At 48.9% G+C, this 16,867-nt stretch overlaps 1 protein-coding gene and 1 long non-coding RNA gene across 9 annotated transcripts in view; one reads left to right on the top strand and one right to left on the bottom strand.

Moving 5' to 3' along the window:
* The window catches only part of HMGCLL1 (3-hydroxy-3-methylglutaryl-CoA lyase like 1), a 296,565-nt gene that overhangs the window by 166,743 nt on the left and 112,955 nt on the right, over positions 1–16,867 (top strand). The gene's annotated exons all lie outside the window — the stretch shown is intronic.
* Positions 1–16,867, bottom strand: part of LOC137571783 (uncharacterized) — a 70,061-nt gene that overhangs the window by 35,058 nt on the left and 18,136 nt on the right. The gene's annotated exons all lie outside the window — the stretch shown is intronic.

Raw genomic sequence — 16,867 nt, 5'->3', positions numbered from 1 at the left:
GGCCGACAAGATCTGGAAGACGACGTTGGAGTGTGCTGCGCAGAGGTTGTTGTGGGGAGCTCTACTCCACGGCGGTGGCCCACAATGACATATGACGAGTTTGAGGAGATGGAAGAGGAGGGTATGGACAATGTGGACAGAGACCCAGATTTTGTTTGTGAACGAGAACATCGCCGTCGTAGCAGCAGCACAGATGAGTCTGTTGAAGAACACACTGCTGCACGAGTTCGCCTTGTGCCACAAGGTAGGCGGCGCGCAATTTCAGGCACCACAAGCGTGGAAGTTCAAGTGAGAGGCAAAAGAGGAGCAAACAGAAATCGCCAGCAAGGAGGCAGGTGCTCCAAAGTCTGGGCTTTCTTTGAAGACTGCACTGAGGATGTTACCATGGCGATTTGCAAGGTGTGCAAGACCCGCCTGAGCAGGGGGAAAAATATTAACAACCTCTCCACCACCAGCATGAGCCGTCACATGCTATCCAAACATCCCACTCTTTGGGCAAACGCGTCAGGACAGGGTACCAGAAACAACACTGCCTCCCTTGGGTTCACCAGACCCGCCTCAGCAGCAGCAGTAGCCCAGCCATTGCGTGGTTCACAACATTCACAAACATCAGACGACGCTGACACTGTCACTTTCCGGAGTAGTGCTCTTGAGGTCTCCCAGTGTTCATCAAACACAACAACCAACAGCCCTTCCGTGTGCAGCGCTACGGTTCAGTTGTCTGTGTCGGAGATGTTTGAGCGCAAGAGGAAATTGCCAGCAAATGACCCCCGGGCCGTGGCAGTAACAGCCAGCATAGCCAAGCTTCTGGCCTGCGAAATGCTGCCATATCGATTGGTGGAGACAAACAGCTTCAAGGGCATGATGTCAGTGGCCATCCCACGTTACGTGGTTCCCAGCCGCTACCACTTTGCACGCTCTGCAGTGCCTGAGTTGCATGAGCACGTGGTCAGCAAAATAACCCGAAGCTTGAAGAATGCCGTTGCCTGCAAGGTTCACCTCACCACTGACACCTGGACGAGTGCGTTCGGCCAGGGTCGATACATCTCCCTTACCGCGCACTGGGTGAACCTTGTGGAGCCTGGCAGCGATTCCTCACCTGCTACGGCACGGGTGTTGCCCACGCCACAAACAGCTGCACCGCCGTCCCTCCCACTGGATAACAGCAGCACCTACCTCTCTGACTCCTTCTCCTCCAACGCATCTCAAAGCTGTACCTCATCCGGAAACGCTAACCCAGCAGCAGTAGGATCGTGGAAGCAGTGCAGCACAGCTGTTGGCATGCGTCAGCAAGCGTTGCTGAAGCTAATCTGCCTTGGGGATAAGCAGCACACAGGGGAGGAAATTTGGAGGGGAATAAAGGAACAGACGGATTTGTGGCTGGCACCGCTGGACCTGAAACCAGGCATGGTTGTGTGTGATAATGGGAGTAATCTCATTCGCGCTTTAAGGTTGGCTAAGCTGACACACATCCCTTGCCTGGCGCACGTGATGAACCTAGTAGTTCAGCGGTTCCTGAGGACATACCCAGGCGTGCCCGATCTGCTGTTGAAGGTGCGTCGAGTGTCCAAACATTGTAGAAATTCCGGTACTGCTTCGGGGGCACTCGCCAAGATGCAGGAGCGCTTCAATCTCCCCCACCATCGCTTGCTGTGTGATGTCCCTACGCGCTGGAATTCTACGCTGCACATGCTAGCCCGCTTTTGCGAGCAGAAGAGTGCAGTGGTCCAGTACATGACGGCGCAGTACCGAGGCGCATCCGGCCAGCTGCCAAGCTTCTGTGGATCCGATTGGGCCAACATGTTGGACCTCTGCCAAGTCCTCCAAAATTTTGAGCAATCCACGTTGCTTGTGAGCAGTGACAACTCTTCAGTCAGCATTACCATACCACTGCTGTGTTTACTGAAGAGGTCGATGTTAAAAATCAAGGAAACAGCTGTCATGATGCAACTAGGGGAATCTGAAGGAGAAAACGATCAGCGTGATGGTACCAACATCAGGCCATCCGCCTCAGGGAACGCTGGCCCCAGCAGCTATGACGAAGAAGAGGAGGAGGAACAGCTGGAGTTGGAGCAGGAATTTCATGCCACCACTGACGAGGGCCAGAGCGGTGCACGTTGGACTTCCACAATTCAACGCGAATGGTCAGCAGAAGCAGACCAGGAGGAAGGTGACGACTATGATGCATCACAACAACTATCACAACGCTCACAAGAGGATGATGAGGATTCTGGTAGGACTCTGGCACACATGGCTCAATTCATGCTAGACTGCATTGAACGTGACCCACGCATTGTGCGCATTCTGGACAACACCAATTACTGGGTTTATACCCTTCTGGATCCACGGTACAAACACAATGTTCCAAAACTGCTTGAAGAAAGAGTCAGACAGGTCAAAATGGAAGAATACCAGCAGGCCCTTGTGGAGACTTTAGAGAGGAGATTGACATCCTCCCCCTCCTCTAGCCAGTTGTACGCAGACAGACTGACTTCCGCAAACCCAGGACGACCAGGAGGGCAGCAAACAACGCAAGCCGCAGCTAGTACCCAAAAGGGAATGGTATCGGCAGTGTCCTTGGAGTGGGAAAATTTTCTGACACCCATGCAGCCGCAGCCCACTGAACAGCAAGCGTGCAGATCCACCTCCAACACCGATCGCCTGGAGAAGATGGTCAAGGACTACATGTCAGATGGCGTAGCTGTGTCGAACCATCCATCTGCACCCTTCAACTATTGGGTATCGAAGCTAGACACCTGGCACGAACTGGCAATGTACGCAATAGAGGTGCTGGCTTGCCCGGCAGCCAGCGTTATGTCGGAACGCTGTTTCAGTGCTGCCGGAGGCATCGTCACAGATCGGCGTATCCGCCTCTCTACAGAAAATGCAGACCGTCTGACTCAAATTAAAATGAATCAATCCTGGATTGGAAATGACTACGCAACACTCCAGGACCCCAACCAAGTAACATGACCAATGAACATCTGGGATGGTGTTGCGTTTCCGGGCCCTGTTTATTGAACCTCTCATCTGTATTACATTTATGACTGCATGGCGGCAAAAAGCATTGCTGCTATATCCGCACGCTTTTTGTCCACATGCAAGGCCTGGGTTGTTGTGTCTCACAAAGCGTGGCCTTCTCCTCCTGCGCCTGCTCCTGTTCCATCACGTCTGCTGCTGCTGGGTTAGCGTTGCCGCGTGGTCCCTGTTTATTGAACCACTTATCTTTATTACATTTATGACTGCATGGCGGTACAAAGCATGCTATCCGCACGCTTCTTGCCCTCATGCAAGGCCTGGGTTGTTGTGTCTCACAAAGCGTGGCCTTCTCCTCCTGCGCCTGCTCCTGTTCCATCACGTCTGCTGCTGCTGGGTTAGCGTTGCCGCGTGGTCCCTGTTTATTGAACCACTTATCTTTATTACATTTATGACTGCATGGCGGTACAAAGCATGCTATCCGCACGCTTCTTGCCCTCATGCAAGGCCGGGGTTGTTGTGTCTCACAAAGCGTGGCCTTCTTCTCCTCCTGCGCCACCCTCCTCCTGTTCCATCACGTGTGCTGCTGCTGGGTTAGCGTTACCGGTCCCTTTTCCTGGAACCTCTTATATGTATTACATTTATGACTGCATGCCGACAAAAAACATGTTACCTGTGCAAAGAAAACAGACATTTCCCGCATTTAAAAGACAGTTTTCCCTTTGAAACTTTAAAATCGATTTTCTCAAAAACTATAAGCTCTTTTTGCTAATTTTTTTTTCCTCTTGTACCCACTCCCAAGGTGCACATACCCTGTAAATTTGGGGTATGTAGCATGTAAGGAGGCTTTACAAACCACAAAAGTTCGGGTCCCCATTGACTTCCATTATGTTCGGAGTTCGGGTCGAACACCCGAACATCGCGGCCATGTTCGGCCTGTTCGGCCCGAACCCGAACATCTAGATGTTCGCCCAACACTAATTGCCACCTATGGACAGCAAGCCAACATGCCCTTCAACGTCAGCTGCTGACGCCACCATAGTGCCCACACCCCTAGGCTCAGGGGAGTGGAAATTTTTTTGTGTCTGCCTCAGATGAGAGCAATGCCATCTGCTCTCTCTGCCGCCAAAAATTGAGCCATGGAAAGGCCAACAGCCATGTAGGGACAACTGCCTTACGAAGGCACATGGAGAAACGGCACAAACTGCAATGACAAGACCACCTGAGAAAAAGCAGCACACAAAAGCAAAGCTGGTGGACTCTGAGGCCTTACGAAAATTTGTGGCCATTGGGACACCGCAGTGGAAGATACCAGGCCACAATTATTTTTTCAAAAAGGTGATACCCAAACTGCACCATAAAGTTGAAAGGCAAGTGGTGTCATCTCTGGCACACAGCGTTGGGTCAAGGGTCCATTTGACCATGGATGACTGGTCTGCCAAGCACGGTCAGGGCAGGTATATTACTTACACAGCCCATTGGGTCAACCTGGTGACCGCTGGCTGGGAGTACGTGGCTGTGCAGCGGACCTACTTGTGACACCTCCATGGCTTGCAGGCAGGCCTGCTGCCACCTCCTCATCTTCTCCTCCTACTCCTCCTGCTACATCCTCTTCGCTGTCATCGTCCTCCTCCTTGGCTGAGTGGGAGTTCAACTCTACTGGTGCTGCGATCTCCTCTCCAGCTACACAGCCCCAGCTCCCCAGGGCTTATGCTAAATGCCATGTACGACGGTGTCATGCCATCTTAGACATGTCTTGCCTCAAAGCGAAAAGTCACACTGGAGCAGCTCTCCTGGCTGCTCTTAACAAACAGGTGCATCAGTGGCTGACCCCGCACCAACTGGAGATCAACGTGGTGTGTGACAACAGCAGCAATCTCATTTCGACTTTGAATTTGGGAAGGTTGAGAAATGTACCCTGCATGGCGCATGTGCTGAATCTAATAATTCAGACATTTGTGTGTAAGTACCCAGGCTTACAGGATGTTCTGAAGCAGTCCAGAAAGTTGTGTGGGCATTTCAGGCCATGGCACACTTGGCCGATATTCAGCGGAGAAAGAACTTGCCGGTGAGATGCTTGATTTGCGATAGCCCGACTAGCTGGAATTCAACCCTCCTTATGTTTAACCACCTGCTACAACAGGAGAAAGCCGTCGACCAGTATCTCTACAACTACAGTAGAAGGACACACTCTGGGGAGATGAGGATGTTCTGGCCGAAGTATTGGACACTCATGCAAAATGCCATCAGGCTCATGCGGTGGTTTGAGGAGGTGACAAATCTAGTGAGTCGCAGTGAAGGCGCCATCAGCGACTTGATCCCATATGCTTTCTTCCTGGAGCTGGCGTGCGTAGAGTGGTGGATCAAGCTGTGGCAGAACGTGAACAGGAACAGTTACAGGAACAGGAGAAGGAGTTGTGGGATCAATTCTTAGAACCAGATGTTTCCTCAACACCTGCGGCAGCACAGAGGAGGGAGGAGGAGGAGGAAGAAGAGTCGTGTGGGGAAGAGGAGTCAGATGATGAGGAAGGTGTTTTTTTTTGGAGGAGGAGGTGGAAGAACACCAGCAGGCATTGCAGGGGGCTTGTGTTGCTCAACTTTCCTGTGGTATTCTTCGTGGATGGGGGAGGAGGAGAACTTACCTGATATCACTGAGGAAGAGCAAGAGGAGATGGATAGTACGTCTGCATCCAAATTTGTGCAGATGGCATCTTTCATGCTGTCCAGCCTGGTGAGGGACCCCTGTATAAAAAAAAACAAGGGGAAAGTGGCACTGGGTGGCCAAGCTACTAGACCCTCAGTATAAGCACAAAGTGGCGGAGATGTTTCCAAATAACCAGAAGGCAGAAAGGATGCAGCACTTGCAGAACAAGCTGGCAACTGTGCTTTACAGTGCGTTTAAGGGTGATGTCACAGCACAATGGAATAAAGGTACCACTGCCAGTAATCCTTCTCCCATGTCCATGCAGGCAGGGACAGGATGCTCGAATGATCTCATGGTGATGTCAGACATGCGGACATTCTTTAGTCCAATGCCTCGCCTTAGCCCTTCCGGATCCACCCTCCACCAACGCCTTGACCGGCAGGTAGCCGACTACCTGGCCTTAAAGTGAACCTTAAGCCAGAAAAAAAGAGTTTTATTCACCTGGGGCTTCTACCAGCCCCCTGCAGCAGTCCTGTGCCCTCACAGCCACTCACTAATCCTCTGGTCCCCCGCTGCCAGCTAGTTTCGTTTTTGCCGACAGGCCCGTCAGGACTGGCTACGCGCAGCTTTTTCCGCATTCCCGACTGTAATTAGCACTATTGTAACACAGTGCTTAGCAAGCACCCAGGGAGGGAAGAAAATGATGTGCTATGACTTGCAGCGCCTCTGCACTCCAGACCCTTCGACAGTTTCTCCACAGTCAAGTCAGCACCATCTGTAGTATCAAAGCTCTTTTATTGGATTAAAAGTAGCATAACAGGCATCATCAGCAGCGACAGCAGCGCTGTTTCGGCAATGAACCTTTCTCAAGCTGCATAAGATAAATGTCACGCTAACACACATACACCATGTCCTTAAATAGTACCTCTATACACCCAACGCCAATCAGCTTCAGGATCAATCAGCTGCATGTTAGGGGCTGCAGTTCTCCTTGCGGTCCGTCTGGCTATTGCTGTTGCTGATTGGTTGGTGCTGACTTGACTGTGGAGAAACTGTAATTAGCACTATTGCGGGCCACAACGCGTCCAAAAATAGGCGTTGCAGCATATCTATGCGTTTGTAATGCGGCAACGCATATTTTTGTATGCGTTGCGGCCCGCAATAGCGCTAATTATAGTCGGGAATGCGGAAAAAGCTACGCATGGCCAGTCCTGACGGGCCTGTCGGCAAAAACGAAACTAGCTGTCAGAATTTGCCATCCAACTTCTGTCTTGCTCTGCCTCAAGCATCCTGTCAGAAAAGACCTTCAGCGCAGCTGGAGACATTGTCACTGAGAAGAGAAGTCGCATAGGTCACAAAAGTGTTCAGTACCTCACCTTTATCAAAATGAATGAGGCATGGTTCCCAGAGGGCTACTGCCCGCCTGAAGACTAAGTCAGTCCACACACAGCATCTCTGCCTGCACGCCGTGTGACTGCCTGCCCCAAGACCAAGTCGCTCCTGACACAGCATCTCTGCCTGCAGGCCGTTTGACTGCCTTCTCCGCCACCACCAACAGGGTCCAGGACTACAGGCGGATTCCTGAACTTTTAAGGCCACTGCTAGCAGCGGCCGCTATAATAATGTTTCTGTTGCGTGTACATGCCTGCCTAATTTTTCTGGCTGCACTGCGGCTGCAACAACAAAACAAAAGGCATGCACACGTTAATTCCCTTTCATGATCGTTACCTTGCCGCGGTGAATGGGCTTGCGTATCACAATAAAGCAATGACCGCCGGCTATATTAGTGTCTCGGGGGGGGGGGGGGGGCACACCTAAGATAATAAGGTAATAAGGTCTTTGCTTCATTGTGGACAGACCAAATTTGATCAGCTGGACAGTCACTGTTGTTCTGTCATTGAGCTACCTCAGCCCGGCGACCATATGGGCTTGAAAACCTCTATCGCCTGTACTCTGGCCATGGTGCGCACTAGTCCAGCACGGCCTTCACTACACAAACCGCTATTTGTGGTGTGTTACACAGTGAGTTTGCTCTGTCAGTTTGAAGCAGTACACTAATTACACTACTTACCGTATATACTCGAGTATAAGCCGACCCCCCAACTTTTACCTTAAAAAGCGTGGACAAACGATTGACTTGTGTATAAGCCGGGGATAGGAAGTGCAGCAGCCACTGGTGACTTTTAGAGTGGACGTCTTGCAGTGGATAGAAGAAAAACAGCCTCCCCCCATCTGTCAGCTGACTGCCAGGGCAGAACAGCTAATTAGTAAATACAGGATGTTAACAATATGTCTGCTTTCATGAAAGCAGGAAGTAGACATACTGCAGATGAATTGCAGGATGTGTATTAGCTATAAACATAGAATTTTTTTTTCTTTAACCTCCCTGGCGGTAAGCCCGTGCTGAGCACGGGCTATGCCGCGGGAGGCACCGCTCAGGCCCCGCTGGGCCGATTTGCATAATTTTTTTTTTGCTGCACGCAGCTAGCACTTTGCTAGCTGCGTGCAGTGCCGATCGCCGCCGCTACCCGCCGATCCGCCGCTATACGCGTCGCCGCAGCCGCCCCCCCCCCCCCCAGACCCCGTGCGCTGCCTGGCCAATCAGTGCCAGGCAGCGCCGTGGGGTGGATCGGAGTCCCCTTTGACGTCACGACGTCGGTGACGTCATCCCGCCCCGTCGCCATGGCGATGGGGGAAGCCCTCCAGGAGATCCCGTTTGAACGGGATCTCCTGATCTCCGATCGCCGGCGGCGATCGGAGGGGCTGGGGGGATGCCGCTGAGCAGGCACCGCTCAGGCCCCGCTGGGCCGATTTGCATAATTTTTTTTTTGCTGCACGCAGCTAGCACTTTGCTAGCTGCGTGCAGTGCCCGATCGCCGCCGCTACCCGCCGATCCGCCACTATACGCGTCGCCGCAGCCGCCCCCCCCCAGACCCCGTGTGCTGCCTGGCCAATCAGTGCCAGGCAGCGCCGTGGGGTGGATCGGAGTCCCCTTCGGTGACGTCATCCCGCCCCGACGCCATGGCGACGGGGGAAGCCCTCCAGGAGATCCCGTTCTTTGAACGGGATCTCCTGATCTCCGATCGCCGCCGGGGCTGGGGGGATGCCGCTGAGCAGCGGCTATCATGTAGGGAGACCTCGTCTCGCTACATGAAAAAAAAAAATAAAAAAAAAAGGTATTTGCTGCCCCCTGGCGGATTTTGCCAAACCGCCAGGAGGGTTAAAGATTATTATGCTTTTGCTTAACTTTTAGATCTGAGATGAAGTTCTGTGTTCAGTGTTCATAGTCAAAATAGTATGTCACTACACAAATTGTTACGGGGCTCATTAGAGCTCAGGAATATACAGGGTGCCAGGGAAAGGTCATATCTGCTTTGAAGCTAGATATATATATACTGTAAACTGATGATAAATTGTAAGTCCCCACGAGCACCCCCACCCGCCACAGGAAGAGTGGAGCTTGATTGTAAGCTGCTGTCCGAGCAGAGCAGCATGTATTGTGAGCAGCTTGCAGCGTGTAGTGTTCTGAGATGAGGCTGCATTGATTGTAAGCTGCTGTCCAAGCAGAGCAGCATGTATTGTGAGTAGCTTGCAGCGTGTAGTGTTCTGAGGTGCAGCTGCATTGCTCTCACCTGCTGGCTGCTGCCTGGGCATGTACTGTGCTTCTCCTGCCGGTTCGCTGGTTCTCCGCTGCCCTCTCATGCCAATTTCCCCCGCTTTCAGTGGATCAGAGCTCCGGAAACTTGCTACAGGGCAATGAGTCCTCTCTAACCTCAGCGCTATGGTGCCCTCTAGTGGCGCCTATATTGCGTTGCACGAGTCATAGCAATGCAACTTGGAGGAACAGCAGAGGACTCCTTGCCGTGACGAAAGTTTCCAGAGCTCCGATTAACTGACAACGGGGAAATTGGTATGAGAGCAGGCAGCGGAGAAGCAGAGAACCGGCGGGAGAAGCACAGTACATGCCGACCGATGCCAGGGCAGCAGCCAGCAGGTGAGAGCAATGCAGCCTCACCTCCTCAGAACACTACACGCTGCAAGCTCACAATACATGCTGCTCTGCTCGGACAGTTTACAATCCAGCTCCACTCTTCCTGTGGCGGGTGGGGGTGTTCGCTTTGGGTTGTATTTTAGTTACTGGAGTACATGACTCGAGTATAAACCGAGACCCCCACTTTTAGGCCACTTTTTGGGGCCCAAAAACTCGGTTTATACTCGAGTATATACGGTAATTGATGTATACACATGCGAAATGTTTTAAAGCACTTTAGGCCTCAATTTAGCATGCAATATGATTTCTGCCCTTAAAACACTGCTGAGCGTCAAATCTAGATTTTACCCCGGGACTTTTGGCGTGTATTCCACTCCGCCATGCAAAAACTCAGGTGTTAGACCCCTTGAAACATCTTTTCCATTACTTTTGTGGCCAGTGTAAATGTTTCTAGTTTTCAAAGTTCATCTATTGTGGTTCAGGAAAGTTTGTGCGAACCGAACTTTTGCGGAAGTTCGCGTTCGAGGTTCACAAACCAAAAATCGGAGGTTCGAGCCATCTCTAATACCAACCCACATGGTCCATGGTGTGGGGGAGCTCGGGGGAAAGGGGCGGCCAAGCCTTCCCCTCTCCCCCAGAGCCCTTGTCCAATCCATGGACAAGGAGCTCTTCCCCCACCTCCAGTGCTCCAGGAGGAGGTAGGGCAACGATGCCCTGGGGGGTTTCATTGTGGCATATTGGGAGTCCTCTTTAAGAAGGGGAGCCACAGATACCAGCCCCTTCCCCGGGAGAAATGAGTATAGTGGTACAAAATACCCCTTACCCATTTCCACAAAGGGTTAAATGAAATAAAAACACAACAGTCCCAGATGCCACCATAAACCTCCCAGGGTTTATGGTGGCACCGCTTCCTGAGGTTGAACGAGGGCTCTGGGGGAGAGGGGAAGGCTTGGCCACCCCTCTCCCCCCCCAGCCACCCCTATACCATGGACCCTGTGGGCTGGTATAGCTTAGGCTGGGCTGCCCCATGCAGCCTGCATGGGGGAAAGGGGTTTAAAGAGGCTCGGTAGGGGGGGAACCCACGTCATTTGGCAATTTTTTTTGTTTCCCACACTCAGAACATATTGAAAAAATAAATACATTTATATACATGTCTCAAATACATCCATTTTCTCAAAAACTGAAAGGTTTGTTATTAACTGCTAAAGTTGGTGGCCGTTGAAACATTTCCCCCACTCAGAACAACTTTAAAATCAAATTTTCTTAAAAACTATTAGGACTTTTTGAAAAAAAATGTTTCATCTTGTACTCACTGTCCTCCTCCACATACCATGCAAATTTGTTGTTTCTAGCATGTAAAGGGGTTTTGCTATTAACCACTAAATTCAGCTGCCATTGACTTTAATGTAAAATGCAAATGCAATTTAAAAAAACAAAAAATTGTATTAAATTAGATTGGTGAACAGCTGAAGTTTGCTGGGAACTGTCCGCCAGCGAACTGTTCGAGACATCTCTAATAGGGGACTGTAGGTTCATTCCTAACCTAAATCCATTCGGAACACTGTACCATCTCTGCCCCCCTGCATCTCCTTTGTCCCCCTGTACCTCCTCTGTGTCATGTTGCGCCTTCAGTGTAAGGATGCTTATTTGGATTCTGCGGGATTAAAATTGGAAAACAGAAATCCAAATCTGGTTTACCGCAAAACGTAATTTTAGCCTAGTCACAGAACTCTGAAGCATTGGACCAATCGAAGGATACAGAATTTTTCTGCAAAAATTGGGTTAGCCCAATCACAAGACTTGATGATTTTTACATTTTACATTTTTCCGATTTTCTTTTTCAATTTTTTTTGCATTCTGTGATGCAAAAAATGTCTATTAAATTACTCCTCGAAAATCGAAAAAATGGAAAACCGGAAATTGGATATCTGGGGAATAGGAGATGGGCATTTCTGACCATCCCTACTTCAGTGTCACTTCTGCCCACCCACTATGTCAGATCTGTCCCCCTGTTCACTCAGTGTCCCTCTGTACAACCCTGTCCCTCTTTGTGCCACCTTCTGTCACCCCAGCTCTCTGGATTAGAGTTGGGCCGAACGGTTCGCCGGCGAACGTGGTTCGCGCGAACTTAGGTGGTTCGCGTGCGGGTACCGCACGCGAACGTTTTGCGGAAGAAGTTCGGTTCGCCCCATAATGCACCTGAGGGTCAACTTTGACCCTCTACATCACAGTCAGCAGGCCCAGTGTAGCCAATTAGGCTACACTAGCCCCTGGAGCCCCACCCCCCTTATATAAGGCAGGCAGCGGCGGCCATTACGGCCACTCGTGTGCCTGCATTAGTGAGAGTAGGGCGAGCTGCTGCAGTCTCTCATATAGGGAAAGATTAGTTAGGCTTAACTTCTTCCTGGCTGCATACCTGTTCTGTTCAGTGAGCCCTCAGCCCACTGCATACCTGTACTGTGATCCTGCCACTGAATACCTGTTCAGTGATCCTGCCACTGCATACCTGTTCTGTGAACCCACCCACCACCACTGCATACCTGTTCAGTGATCCTGCCACTGCATACCTGTTCTGTGAACCCACCCACCACTGCATACCTGTTCAGTGATCCTGCTGCCACTGCATACCTGTTCTGTGAACCCACCCACCACTGCATACCTGTTCAGTGATCCTGCCACTGCATACTTGTTCTGTGAACCCACCCACCACCACTGCATACCTGTTCAGTGATCCTGCCACTGCATACCTGTTCTGTGAACCCACCACTGCATACCTGTTCTGTGAACCCACCCACCACTGCATACCTGTTCAGTGATCCTGCTGCCACTGCATACCTGTTCTGTGAACCCACCACTGCATACCTGTTCTGTGAACCCACCACTGCATACCTGTTCAGTGAACCCACCACTGCATACCTGTTCTGTTCAGTGGACCCGCCACTGTATACCTGTTTAGTGAACCCGCCACTGCATACCTGTTCTGTTCAGTGGAGTTTGGTGTGTCAGTGTGAAGCAGTACCTTAATTACACTACCTGATTGATGTATACACATGCAAGATGTTTTAAAGCACTTTAGGCCTGTCATTTAGCATTCAATGTGATTTCTGCCCTTAAAACGCTGCTTTTCGTCAAATCCAGATTTTTCCCGGGGACTTTTGGCGTGTATCCCACTCCGCCATGCCCCCCTCCAGGTGTTAGACCCCTTGAAACATCTTTTCCATCACTTTTGTGGCCAGCATAATTATTTTTTTTTTCAAAGTTCGCATCCCCATTGAAGTCTATTGCGGTTCGCGAACTTTAACGCGAACCGAACCTTCCGCGGAAGTTCGCGAACCCGGTTCGCGAACCTAAAATCGGAGGTTCGGCCCAACTCTACTCTGGATCACAGATTTGCTTTAAAGAGTAACTGTCAGGCTGCAGAAGCTAATTTAAACCTCTATTCTCCTGTGTTAAACAGTTTAGAAGGAAGCCATAAAGCAATTAGTGAAGATAAAAATCTCAGTTACCTTTGATGTGTGCTTATCAGAAAGGCTGTTATAGAACCATAAGGACGCAAGCCGCATACTAAACTGCAAAGCATTCTGGGGCCCTCCCCTCGGCTGCTAATGAGACGTTACAGGAGCTTCTAATCAGTCCAGCACGTAGCACTGATAAATATCCGGGCAGAGTACACTGCAGGAGTCAGCTATTGTTCCTAGCCACATGGCTCATTAATATTCACTGCACACTGTGTTGTTCAAGTAGGAGCTTATCTGTGATCAGGAAGCAGGCAGGACATGACGACACATTTGACAGAAAAACATGGAGCCTGCCATGAGCTGTCAGGAGCATCTATCTCTGCATATACTATATACAAATTCTGTGAAATCCAAACGTGGACAGTGAAATGCATATGTAATGTAAGTACAGCCAATCTTTAGCTACTGATATATGTGTTTATTTTCTCTGAGACCTTATACCTAACAGCTCCTCTTTAACCACTTCAGCCTACAGTGTTGTTCACCTTATGTATCCGAACAACTTTCACCTCCCATTCATTCGCACTAACTTTATAACTACTTATCACAATTCATTGATCTATATCTTTTTTTTTTCCCGCCACTAATTAGGCTTTCTTTGGGTGGTACATTTTGCTAAGAATATAGTTTTTTTTCTAAATCCATCTTAACAGAAAGATTAAGAAAGATATGGAAAAAAATCATTATTTCTCAGATTTTAGCCATTGTAGTTTGAAATTAATACATGCTACCGTAATGAAAACTCATTTATTTTTGTTTGCCTAATTGTCCCGGTTATTGTACTGTTTAAATGATGTCCTTATCACAATTTATGGCGCCGATATTTTATTTATAAATATGTAACGATCGGTGAAGCACAGAGAGGATCTGATTACCGGTGATCTGCAGTATCACTGGGAATACAGATGTATACCAGATTATAAGTGATCTGCAGTATCACCGATAATCCGATATACCAGCTAACCTCTGTTCACCTGAGTAGAGTGTAGTGTATTGGTGTAACAGTAACCCTTTGTGGACAAAGCCTCAGCGCAGTCAGGAGTACTGCACGGATTCCTTCCGCAGACCTGAACTCTCCAAGACGGGAGGAGTCAGGCTGAAAGTAGGAAGGATAGTCTGAAAGTAACCCTCTGGAGGAAGTGTCACTAACAGAACTGGGAACCGCCTCTAACAGTAAGGTCGGTTCTCGAGGTCGGACAAGCCAGGTCGTACACACACGGACAGACAAAGTACAAGATCAGGAGGCAAAGGCGGAGTCTAAGTACAGGCAGGGTTCGGCAACAGAGTATCAGATATATTGAGGCACAAGATCAGGAGGGAGAAGCAGGGTCTTAGAACGAGCCGGGGGTCGGCAACAGAGTATCAGAAATATCAAGGTACAAGATCAGAGTTCAAGAGGATAGTCAGGCAGGCAAAGGGTCATAACAGATAAACACAATCAAACTAGTACTTTAAGCTATCAACAGAATCTAGCTAAGTGTAGGATTACAGCTCCAGCTGGTCCCGGCACACTTGCGGATCTGACTACGGATCTGGGTGCTCCCACGTATGTGATCGCAACGCCAGACACCAGAGAAATGACCAACTAGCAGTATATATACACAGGCACCTTCTCCAGCACCTCCCTAAGTGCTGGACCAATGAGGAGTGGAGCCAGAGTCAGCTGACCAGCCTGGTCAGCTGACTCACTTCTGGCTGTGATATCTTCCCTGCCTGAGTGCGCGCGCGTCACTCTAAACCTGAAGGGACTATATGCCCCAGCCACACCAGCACCGCTCTGCGGTGCCTCCGACCAGGGGCCATGCGCGCCAACCGCCGCGTCTGACGTGGCGGTTTCTCCGCGCTCTGCCATGCTCTGCACGGGGACAGCCGCCTCAGCCGAAGTGGAGGCGGCTGCCTCCCCGTGCTCGTCACACTGCGCGCGGAAAGAGCCGCCTCCTGACTCGCGGTGGCGGCTCTTCCGCGCTTCCTGACAAAATAAAGGTGCATTTTTTCAATTTGCGTTCATCACTATTTACAAGCTTATAATTTTAAAAAAAATATAATGTACTTTATTGACATGCATATTTAAAAAGTTCAGACCCTTAGGTAACTATTTATGTTGTTTTTTTTGTTTTTTTTTATTCTTCCAGGAAGAAGAAAGAGAATGGGAAACTTTTTTTCTTGCTGAAAGACCGCGGCCTCTGATAAGAGACCATCGTTTTTTCTTCGGGGGACATAGATCGATGAATGGGAAGTATATTCGCATTCATTGATCGGCAGGCTAACGGCAGGCAGCGGGAGCGCACCTCAGACTGCAGGAGCAGCACAGTCTATCTGGATGGATATATCCATCCAGACAGACTTAAGTGGTTAGAATGCATAAAATGTGTATGCAGAACTCAGAACTAACAATTTTACTGAATATAAAAAACATTTTTTCTTCTTAAAATTGCTCTTCTAAATAAACCTACAAGGTCTATTTGACATTTTTTTTTTTTTACTTGGGGACTACGTTATTATTTATTACTATTTTCTAGTAATCTGGTTTTGATACATGAAACATTATTTTTACCTATTCTGTGACCTAATCCTATCTCATGATATTATATAGCCCAGTGCATTAGATCTTAGAAACACTCCCGCTTTCTATATAGCTAATCATTACAGAAAAAAAGTAAAGTATGCCAGCAGTCTGGGCACTATTCAAGACTGTGGCTCTTTTCATCTGTTCCATACATATTTATATTTTGTATTGGACTGATCATCACCTAGTATCCATCACCTAGCATCCACTCCTTGCATGTCACGATTTGATGATGTTGAATGGATCAATAAAGCCATGGTCTGGAATGGTGCCATGGACTCCTCTCATACTTTATTATTGATTTCTGGAAGGCATCTCCATTTTTTCTTGCCAATAGCACATCCTCATGGCGTGATCAGTCCATTGGAGTAGTGAGAGATCAAGCCTGCAAATGGCACATTGCCTAACCCATCAAGAATGCCAAGTGTTTCTCTTCTTTTGGATTTCAGAAAAAGAGATATTAAAAGTTATCATGCTGCATATTTTCATTTTTGTGATGAATTATTGTTTTAACATTTGCCTTGTATTCTACTCATTTTGTAGGAATATTTAATTGGCTGTTCCTATTTATGTTTCCCTCTTTTTGCAAAAAAAAAAAAAAATGTTTGGTATTTAGTACCTTGATCTTTTTCAGCTATCTAATTCGAAATATTTCACAGTCCATTTAGATTCATCACTGTCTATACATTTGGAAATGTTCTTATGTTATCAACTGCACAATAACCACCTTAAAATCCCATAAAAAAACACGAAGAACCCCCTTATGCACTTTTCCATGTGTTTGAGAAGCCGTAAATGTAAATCAGGACTAAAACACATGCTGATTATTTTTTTTACACCTTTCAAAGACTGTAAATAGTACCAAAAGTTTAACAAACTGACCTCAAATTTTAAATATGATTATGCATAGAATTTGACCACCATATGTGTGTAGTGTGTGTGTGTGTGTAGTGCGTGTGTAGGGTGTGTGTGTGTGTGTGTGTGTGTGTGTGTGTGTGTGTGTGTGTGTGTGTGTGTGTGTGTGTGTGTGTGTGTGTGTGTGTGTGTGTGTGTGTGTGTGTGTGTGTGTGTGTGTGTGTGTGTGTGTAGTGCGTGTGTGTGTGTGTAGTGCGTGTGTAGTGCGTGTGTAGTGCGTGTGTAGTGCGTGTGTGTGCGTGTGTAGTGCGTGTGTG

Source organism: Hyperolius riggenbachi, chromosome 4, assembly GCF_040937935.1.
Source record: "Hyperolius riggenbachi isolate aHypRig1 chromosome 4, aHypRig1.pri, whole genome shotgun sequence".
Lineage (NCBI taxonomy): Eukaryota > Metazoa > Chordata > Amphibia > Anura > Hyperoliidae > Hyperolius > Hyperolius riggenbachi.
The sequence above is the reverse complement of the archived record's forward strand: the minus strand, read 5'-3'. Positions and strand labels throughout refer to the sequence as shown.